Genomic DNA, 8,487 nt, shown 5'->3' with positions numbered 1-8,487 from the left:
CACATTTCTTTAAGGGAATTTTGTTACTTTATTTATGCAGGATTATGGTTGCTGTGCAGCCACTATATATATATATATATATATATATATATATATATATATATATATATATATATATATATATATATATATATATATCTTCCAGCACTTTCACGTACGGCTCGTTTACCAGCTGATTTCACAATGCCTGCATCACCGCCGAGGTTTCAACTGAGTCAAATGCTTTTTGGTAATCAATGAATGCTATGTATAAGGGCTGGTTATATTCCGAGAATTTTGGTATCACGTGTTTGACGGTATGGATATGATCAATAGTACAGTACCGTTTCCGAAAACCTGCTTGATCCTTGTCTTGATTGCAGTCTAAGTTTATCCTGATTCTATGAGCGATTACCTTAGTAAATACCTTATACGTAAGTGACAGTAAGCTGATTGGTCAGTAATTTTTAAGGTCCTTAGAGTCCCCTTTCTTATGAATGAGGATAATGTTTGCATTCTTTCATTGTTCCGGTACCGTCGATGACACCAGGCACTGCGTATACAGGTTGGCCAGTTTTTCTAGCACGATATTCCCCCCGTCCTTCAGCAAATCTGTAGTTATCTGATCCTCTCCAGCTAATTTCGCCCTTTTCATAGTTTCTAATGCTTTCTTGACCTCGTCCTTCGTCACTGGTGGAACGTCTGACTGTTTTTCCCTACCGCCAACTCATTACGGTCCTGACTACTTTGGCTACTGTAGATATCTGTCTGTTGGATTAGAAGCTTTCATAGTCTGGCGTTTCTTAATCAAATCTTTCGTCTCTTTAGATAGCTTACTGGTACTCTCTAACTATCCTACCGCCTACTTCTACCTCGCAAGCGAGCGGCGCGAGATAACAGCGCCCCTGTGCGGCCCCGCAGCCGCTCCGCTACCCTGAGCGGTTGTCCATTTTATTTTCTGGCGGATAACACATATGCCTCAGCAGGATAAGGGCGGTGAAGTACTTATATGTGCAAAATACGGCTTATTGACTCGACGTATATGCTTGACCATCGACCCTTAGTTCTGTCTTAGTTTCACGTGTTGTCTGAATAGTCAGGATCGTCTAAATTCAGGGTGAAAACGCGAGCATGTGACCGTTCTTTCATACCGTCAGTCCGTCCGCCCAGACTGCGCTTCACGAAGCGATTGCCCATGCTTAACACCACATCCAGGTCTGTCTCTAGTTGCGCTACGTTGGTGGGATATGCAGCCGTGTCACGCGCAGCAGCGCTTCGAAGTGAGCGATCACCTCCTTGCGGGTTCGGCCTGACGATCGTGTACGTTGTATATCGATTTCGGAATGGGGTCCGTCGTCAAGTTCTTTTCTTTGGATAAGATAAAGGCATCGCTGGAGTAAAACATGATGGCCAGTTTCGCATGGGTTGCCAGCGAGAACGTTCACTGCTTGCGTGTCGTTTTTCTTTTTGCTATAAGTATGAATAGAATGAACATTGATAGCAGACCTTTCTACGCTCTGGAAGTCATTCAATAAGCACTTAAAATTAGCGGGGCGCTTTCTGGTGCGCTTTCAACATCGATTTTGACGTGGCCCGCTGTTGTTAACATCTATCTAATGAGCTTTGAAGTTAGTTTAGCAGAACATTTCTGCAAGATGCAACTCCTGGTTTGTTATCATGGCTGCATTATACAGGCAGCAAACTTCTGTGGAAGCAAAAAAGCACATCGTCGTGTACAAAACTACAAGCATTCACGAGTGTGCTAGCTGGCTGTGGAAACAAATTAGGCGACATTATTCGAATGGAGCAGCGCCTCTGTCCTGTTTAGGGGATGGCATCTGACCACACATCTTCTGCTTGAGTGCCTTTACACCAAAAGCACGCAATAAACTTCAAACAAGAATGAAGGCCTCATGGACAAGTTTCCAGCATGTTTAGCACACACATGCCACCGCTCTTATATTTCCCGTTGAGAACATATTGTGCACATTTCCACGCGTCCTTTTTTAAAGATATTGCCAGTGACTGTTCCCTTTCCGCGAATCACTATCCCTGACCAGAAAGGTTTCCTTCGAAAGTTTGAAGCAGCTAAGAGGCAGAACGGACATAAAGTGTAAAATTGAGATAAATTGAGCGATGCCAGTTTAAGTGATTGCTGCGGGTCTATCGAGAACGCACTTACATACAGGGAGCAGATCGTAACTCGACACGCCCAATTAATTTCTTGTGCATGGAAGAACAAATACACGCTGTTTCATGCTTGCCTACAAGAAATTTTGTTTTATTTGGTTATGTTGATAGCCTTCTATTGGGGCTCAGGCTAATAACGGCCTGTCCAGGCTCCGCTGGACAGGCCGTTATTAGAAGCTGACCCTGGCGACGTTTAACACTAGAACCCTAGCTAGTGAAGCAAGTTTAGCAGTGCTGTTAGAGGAACTAGAGGGTATGAAATGGGATGTCATAGGGCTTAGTGAGATTAGGAGGCCGAATGAGGCATATATTGTACTGAAGGAGGGGCATGTACTATGTTATGGAGGTTTACCAAAGAGGCGACAACTAGGAGTAAGTTTCCTTGTCAATAAGTATATATCGGGTAATATAGATGAATTCTATAGCATTAATGAGAGGGTGGCAGGCATCGTAATTAGGCTTAATAAGCGGTATAAACTGAAGGTTGTACAGGCCTATGTACCTACATGTAGTTATGATGACCAGACAGTTGAAAGCTTCTACGAAGATGTAGAATCGGCAATGCGAAAAGTAAAGACGCAGTATACTGTACTAATGGGCGACTTCAATGCCAAGGTAGGGAAAATGCTGGCAGGACACCAGGCAGTAGGTGACTATAGCATTGGCTCTAAAATAAGAGGGGGGAGTTACTCGTTGAGTTTGCATAGCGCAATAACTTAAGAATCATGAATACCTTCTTCAGCAAACCGAGTAACCGGAAATGGACATGGAAGAGTCCTAATGGGTAGATTGAAAATGAAATTGACTTTATACTGTGTTAAACCTCCACCATGATGCAAGATGTAGAGGTAAAGCCGCGTTCAGACTACGTGCGCATCCGTCGTAAGTATCGTATTTATCGCAGTGCGCATAGCGGCTGGAACTCCCGTTTACGTAGCTTGCAACCGCGCATGTTCACACTGGGCCTTTCGGTAAGATGCGTTCTTTACGACCGGCCAATCACCGCTCTCAACATGACGCCGGTTAGCAAGCGGCTGATAGCGGAGGTCTGGGCTCTTGAAGCTCCAAATGAGATGTGAAAGAAAAGACTGGACACACAAATAAAACACGAAAAAGAACAACGGGTATATTAACAATTAACAACTCGATTACAAATACACTTCGTTTAGCACACGCACGTTCGCACACAGTTTTCAAACGTCCGCTCACCGTGCTGACGCACCACTCACTCCTTCGCACATTTCTTCACGCGCCCGCTCTCATTGTCGATGTACAGCGCACTCCTGCTCGGTGTTCCGTGATCGCACTTTCTCGCACCAAAACAGGCGTACGGTCCGCCTTCATCCCTGCTTGCGATTTTACCAGTGCCCCGAAGCGATCTTGGAGACGGGCCGGGGCGGTGACTCAAAGGCCGTATACTGACACCAAACAATGAGCCGGGGCGCGCGGCAGACACGGAAACGTCCGCGGAACCTCGTCCCCCCTCAGAAAAGGCTGTTTTCTTTTTCTCTTTTACGGTGAGCTTTTTTCGAATTTCGACGAGTCCGCACCAGCTCCGTTCTGCGACCCGACCTCAACGTCTCCCCGCATCGGCCTTTCGCTGCAGGCCAACTGTTTCCTCGCTTGTCAACGGAGTCGATGGGCTGCGAGAATGCACGGGCATGAAGCGGGAATCCCCCACCTCCATAACCTCACTTTTCTAAACTAGAGGAAACATTTGTTTGTTGAGAGCTTGTTCGCACATGAAAAAACGGATTGATAAACCACTTACTACTTTCACTCAGCGCACCGGCAATTTGCAGCCAGGCATCGTTTTGCACTTCTCTCCGTGCGATTTCAGCTACTCGTAGTGAAGAGCCGGCCTCTGTCGAACTGTTTTTATGAGAGGCTGATAATTCCTCAGCGAAGATTCCGCACTGCACATGATCAAGCTGCGGACAGACACAACCCCAATAACACCGGCGAGCCGAGACACTGCAGCAGAGTAGGAGCGTTGGATGATGTCGCCTACTAGTGGTTTGCGCGCGAAATCTGGGAGGACCGGAAGCCCCATGACCGGAAAGGGAAAACCGAAACGGCTGTGCGCATTGGTCGCGCGTAACAGACGTATCTGTGCTAGTCGTAAATGTCGCGGCTCCTCCGACATTTACGCCCACGCTGGGTGCAGACGTTACGCATCTTACGCTCAATGCGACAGCAGTCTGAACAGACACATTACGTTTTTTTGCGCTTACGCTTACGATCCTTACGAACGATACGTGCGTTGCGCATGTAGTCTGAAAGCGGCTTAACTGGGAAATTGCGATATCGTGACCACAGGATGGTGAGGTCCCGAATTAGCCTAAATCTGAAGAAGGAACGCAACAGATTAGTAAAAAAGAAACCCATCAACGAATTAGCGGGAGGGGGAGGGCAGAAGAGTTCAGGATCTCGCTAAAGAATAGATATTGAGCTCTAACCGAGGACGGCGACATTACCCTAGAAGCAATGAACAATAATTTCAGAGGTATCATCACTGAGTGCGCTGTAGAAGTAGGCGCTAGGATATTTAGAGAGGATACCGGTAAGCTGTCTAAGGAGACGAAAGATTTGATTAAGCAACGCCAGAATATGAAAGCTTCCAACCAGATAGAATTGGTCGATATATCAAAGCTAATCAATAAGCGCAAGGTGGCCGATATAAGGAAGTATAACATCGAGAAAATTGAGCATGCTGTAAAGAACGGGGGAAACCTTAAAGCAGTAAAGAAAAAATTGGGCATAGGCAAAAACCAGATGTGTGCGATAAGGGATAAGGCGGGCAACGTCATCACGAATATGGACAAGACAGTCAAAGCAGCCGAGGAGTTCTATACAGATATCTACAGTAGCCAAAGTAGTCAGGACCGTAATGAGTTGGCGGTAGGGAAAAACAGTCAGACGTTCCACCAGTGACGAAGAACGAGGTGAAGAAAGCATTAGAAACTATGAAAAGGGGGAAACTAGCTGGAGAGGATTAGTTAACTACAGATTTGTTGAAGGACAGGGGGGGGGGGGGGAATATCGTGCTAGAAAAACTGGCCACCCTGCATACACACCGCCTGGTGTCATCGACGGTACCGGAACCATGGAAGGACGCTAACATTATCTTAAATAACAAGAAAATGGACTGTAAGGACCTTAAACATTACCGACCAATCAGCGTACTGTCTCTTACGTATAAGGTATTTACCAGGTAATCGCTAATAGAATCAGGATAACCTTTGACTGCAATCAAGAAAAGGCTCAAGCAAGTTTTCGGAAACGGTACTCTTCTATCGATCATGTCCATACCGTCAACCAGGTGATAGAAAAATGCTCGGAATATAACCAGCCCTATACACAGCATTCAATAAATACGAAAAAGCATTTGACTCAGTTGAAACTTCGGCGATGATGCAGGCATTGCGAAATCAGGGGGTATACGAGCCGTACGTGAGAGTGCTGGAAGATATATATAGTGGCTGCACAGCAACCATAGTACTGCATAAAGAAAGTAACAAAATTGCCATGAAGAAGGGAGATAGGAAAGGAGATACAATCTCCCCAGTACTATTCACAGCTTGCTTAGAGAAAGTATTCGGAGACTTGGAATGGGAGCAGTTAGGAATAAGGGTAGATGGAGAATATCTCATTAATCTGAGATTTGCTGATGACATTGCCTTGCTAAGCAACTCGGGGAGGAACTGCAAATGATAATTGATGACCTAGACAGGAAAAGTAGAAAGGTAGGCTTGAAAATCAATGTACAGAAGACTAGAGTAATCTTCAAGAGTCTCGGGAAGGAACAGCAGTTTACATTAGGTAGTGAAGTACTGGAAGTAGTAGGCGAATATGTCTACTTAGGAGTAGTAGTGACCGCAGATCCTAACCATGAAAAGGAAATAAGAAGAAGAATAAGATTGGGATGGAGCGCATTTGGCAAGCACTCGCAGATTATGACTAGCAGCTTGCCGGTATCGCTAAAGAGGAAAATATACAACAGTTGCATCTTACCTGTACTCACCTATGGGGCTGAAACGTGGAGGCTAACCAAGAGGGCTCTACTTAAGTTGAGGATAACCCAGATGGCTATGGAACGGAAAATGGTAGAGGTAACATAAAGAGATAGGAAGCGTGCAGAGTGGGTCAGAGAAATACCTCAAGGTACCGATATTCTAGCGGAAATTAAGAAGAAGAAATGGTCATGGGCAGGACATGTATTGCGAAGAGAGGATAACCGATAGTCGCTTAGGGTAACAAACTGGATTTCAAGGGAAGAAAAGCGTAGCAGGGGCGGCAGAATGTTAGGTGTGCGGATGAGATTAAGAAGTTCGCAGGGGTCAAGTGGATGCGGCTAGCACAGAACCGGGTTAATTGGAGAATAATGAGAGAGGCTTTCGCCCTGCAGTGGGTATAGTCAGGCTGATGATGATGATGATGATGAGTGCAACATTGAACAGCAGGGGTGAGAGGATGGAGCCCTGGGGTGTTCCTCTGCTGCCCAGTGTGAATTTGTCCGACTTGTGTTCTCCAATTTGGAAGGTTGGCTCTCGCTTTCAGAGAAAGTCCCTTACGTAGTTATAAGTTTTTCCACCTACGCCGAGATCTTGTAGGTTTTGCAGTATTGCATTGTGTTTGACGTTATCGAAGGCTTTTGCTAAGTCCAGGCCCAGGATAACTCGCGTGTGTTTAGTCTGGGCTTCAATGATCTGGTGTTTCATTTGCAGCATAATGTCCTGGGTCGACAGACCAGGTCTGACGCCAATCATAGAATTTGGGTAGAGTCCGTTGTCTTCCATGTGTAGTCTTGTCAGGATGACGTGTTCCATGAGTTTTCCCACGCACGATGCCAAAGAAATTGGTCTTAGATTGTGAATCTGTAACTTTTTGCCGGGTTTGGGCATGAAAAAGCGCAGTCGGGATTCAATCTGACGCCCTTGGGTTAAGCAGTCGAGATCCCTAAACATAAGCCACCGCGGCGGGGCACAACATATTCTTAAAGAAAATAGTTAGTGAACTACGGAAGCTCTCGAAGCCTGCTTCGCCGGGGTGGCGCAGTGGTTAGGGCGCTCAACTGCTATTCCCAAGGAAGCGGGATCAAATCCCGTCCTTGGCGGCCGCTTTTCGATGGAAGCAAAAAGCAAGGCGCCCGTGTGCTGTGCGATGTCAGTGCACGTTAAAGAACCCCAGGTGGCCGAAATTTTCGGAGTTCTCCTCTACGGCGTCTCTCATAGCCTGAGTTGCTTTGGGACGTTAAACTTCACTAACCAAACCATCTAGAAGCCTGCAAGAAATTCGCTCGTGCTGGAACCGGAAAATGATTAAAAAAAGCTATCCTACGAAATAAAATCTAGCGTTTGAAAGCATGTGCGGCCGTTTAATAAATTTATAGATCGGATGTGTAACTGTCGACGCTGCGACCTAGACGTGTAGCTGTCAACTGATCATGTAACGCATCAACAGCAGTAAGTATATAGGCAACAGGCTGTGGAATGGAAATGCATAAAACATGATTCTAAAGTACACAACCTTCGCCGCTCCGCCTTCTTCGAAACTAGACGGCATGCAGTATGCGGACCATGCACTTATTCAGACGTCAGTGAGGATTTCCTTTCGCATCTGCGTCGTACACACTTCCACATGATACCCGCCATGTCAGAATATGTCCAATCTGAAAGCGCAAAATGATGAAGAAAAAATGAGCATAATAGCAAATATGAGCAATATATGCGAAGAAAATATTCAACGGCTACCGCCTCATTTGTGCTCCTCAATTTATACGGCTCGGTCGAGCATGTCGTGGTATTTAAGTCTCCAGGAATGTCTTAATCGTGTTGTACATAGCTGCTTTGTTTGTTAGCGCTGAACATTGATAGGCTGCGTGAGCTGACGCTGCTTTTCATCTCCATGATATGGCCGCAGGGCATCATTCCTGCAGCTAGTGGAGCCTATGGAAGTCGGAGACGAGCATGCAGCTTCATCTTCAGGGAATCTCTGTCCTGCTTCTGACACGCCGGCAGCCGAGCGGGTGCCTGCGGCAGCCGCACCACCATCCCTGGAGTGGCCGCGTCCCCTTTCGCCGTCTGTTAACGACAGCGGCGGCGCCATATTTGAAAATGTGCTTCCAGCTATCCTGATGTGCCAGGCGAACCGCGTTGTGGGTGACACCTTGGAGGGCACACGCGTCATCTCCAACTTCACGGAGGAATCTACACAAAAGTCCATCCAGGTAAAGCAATTGTCCTGAGGTATAACCCTCGGTGCTTTTGCATCTCCAATCATTACAGCTTGAACCGGCACTGTAAAATTCGCTTCTAA

Source organism: Amblyomma maculatum, chromosome 5 (genome assembly GCF_055883805.1).
Source record: "Amblyomma maculatum isolate TAMU_Amacu chromosome 5, ASM5588380v1, whole genome shotgun sequence".
Taxonomy (NCBI): domain Eukaryota; kingdom Metazoa; phylum Arthropoda; class Arachnida; order Ixodida; family Ixodidae; genus Amblyomma; species Amblyomma maculatum.
The sequence above is the reverse complement of the archived record's forward strand: the minus strand, read 5'-3'. Positions refer to the sequence as shown.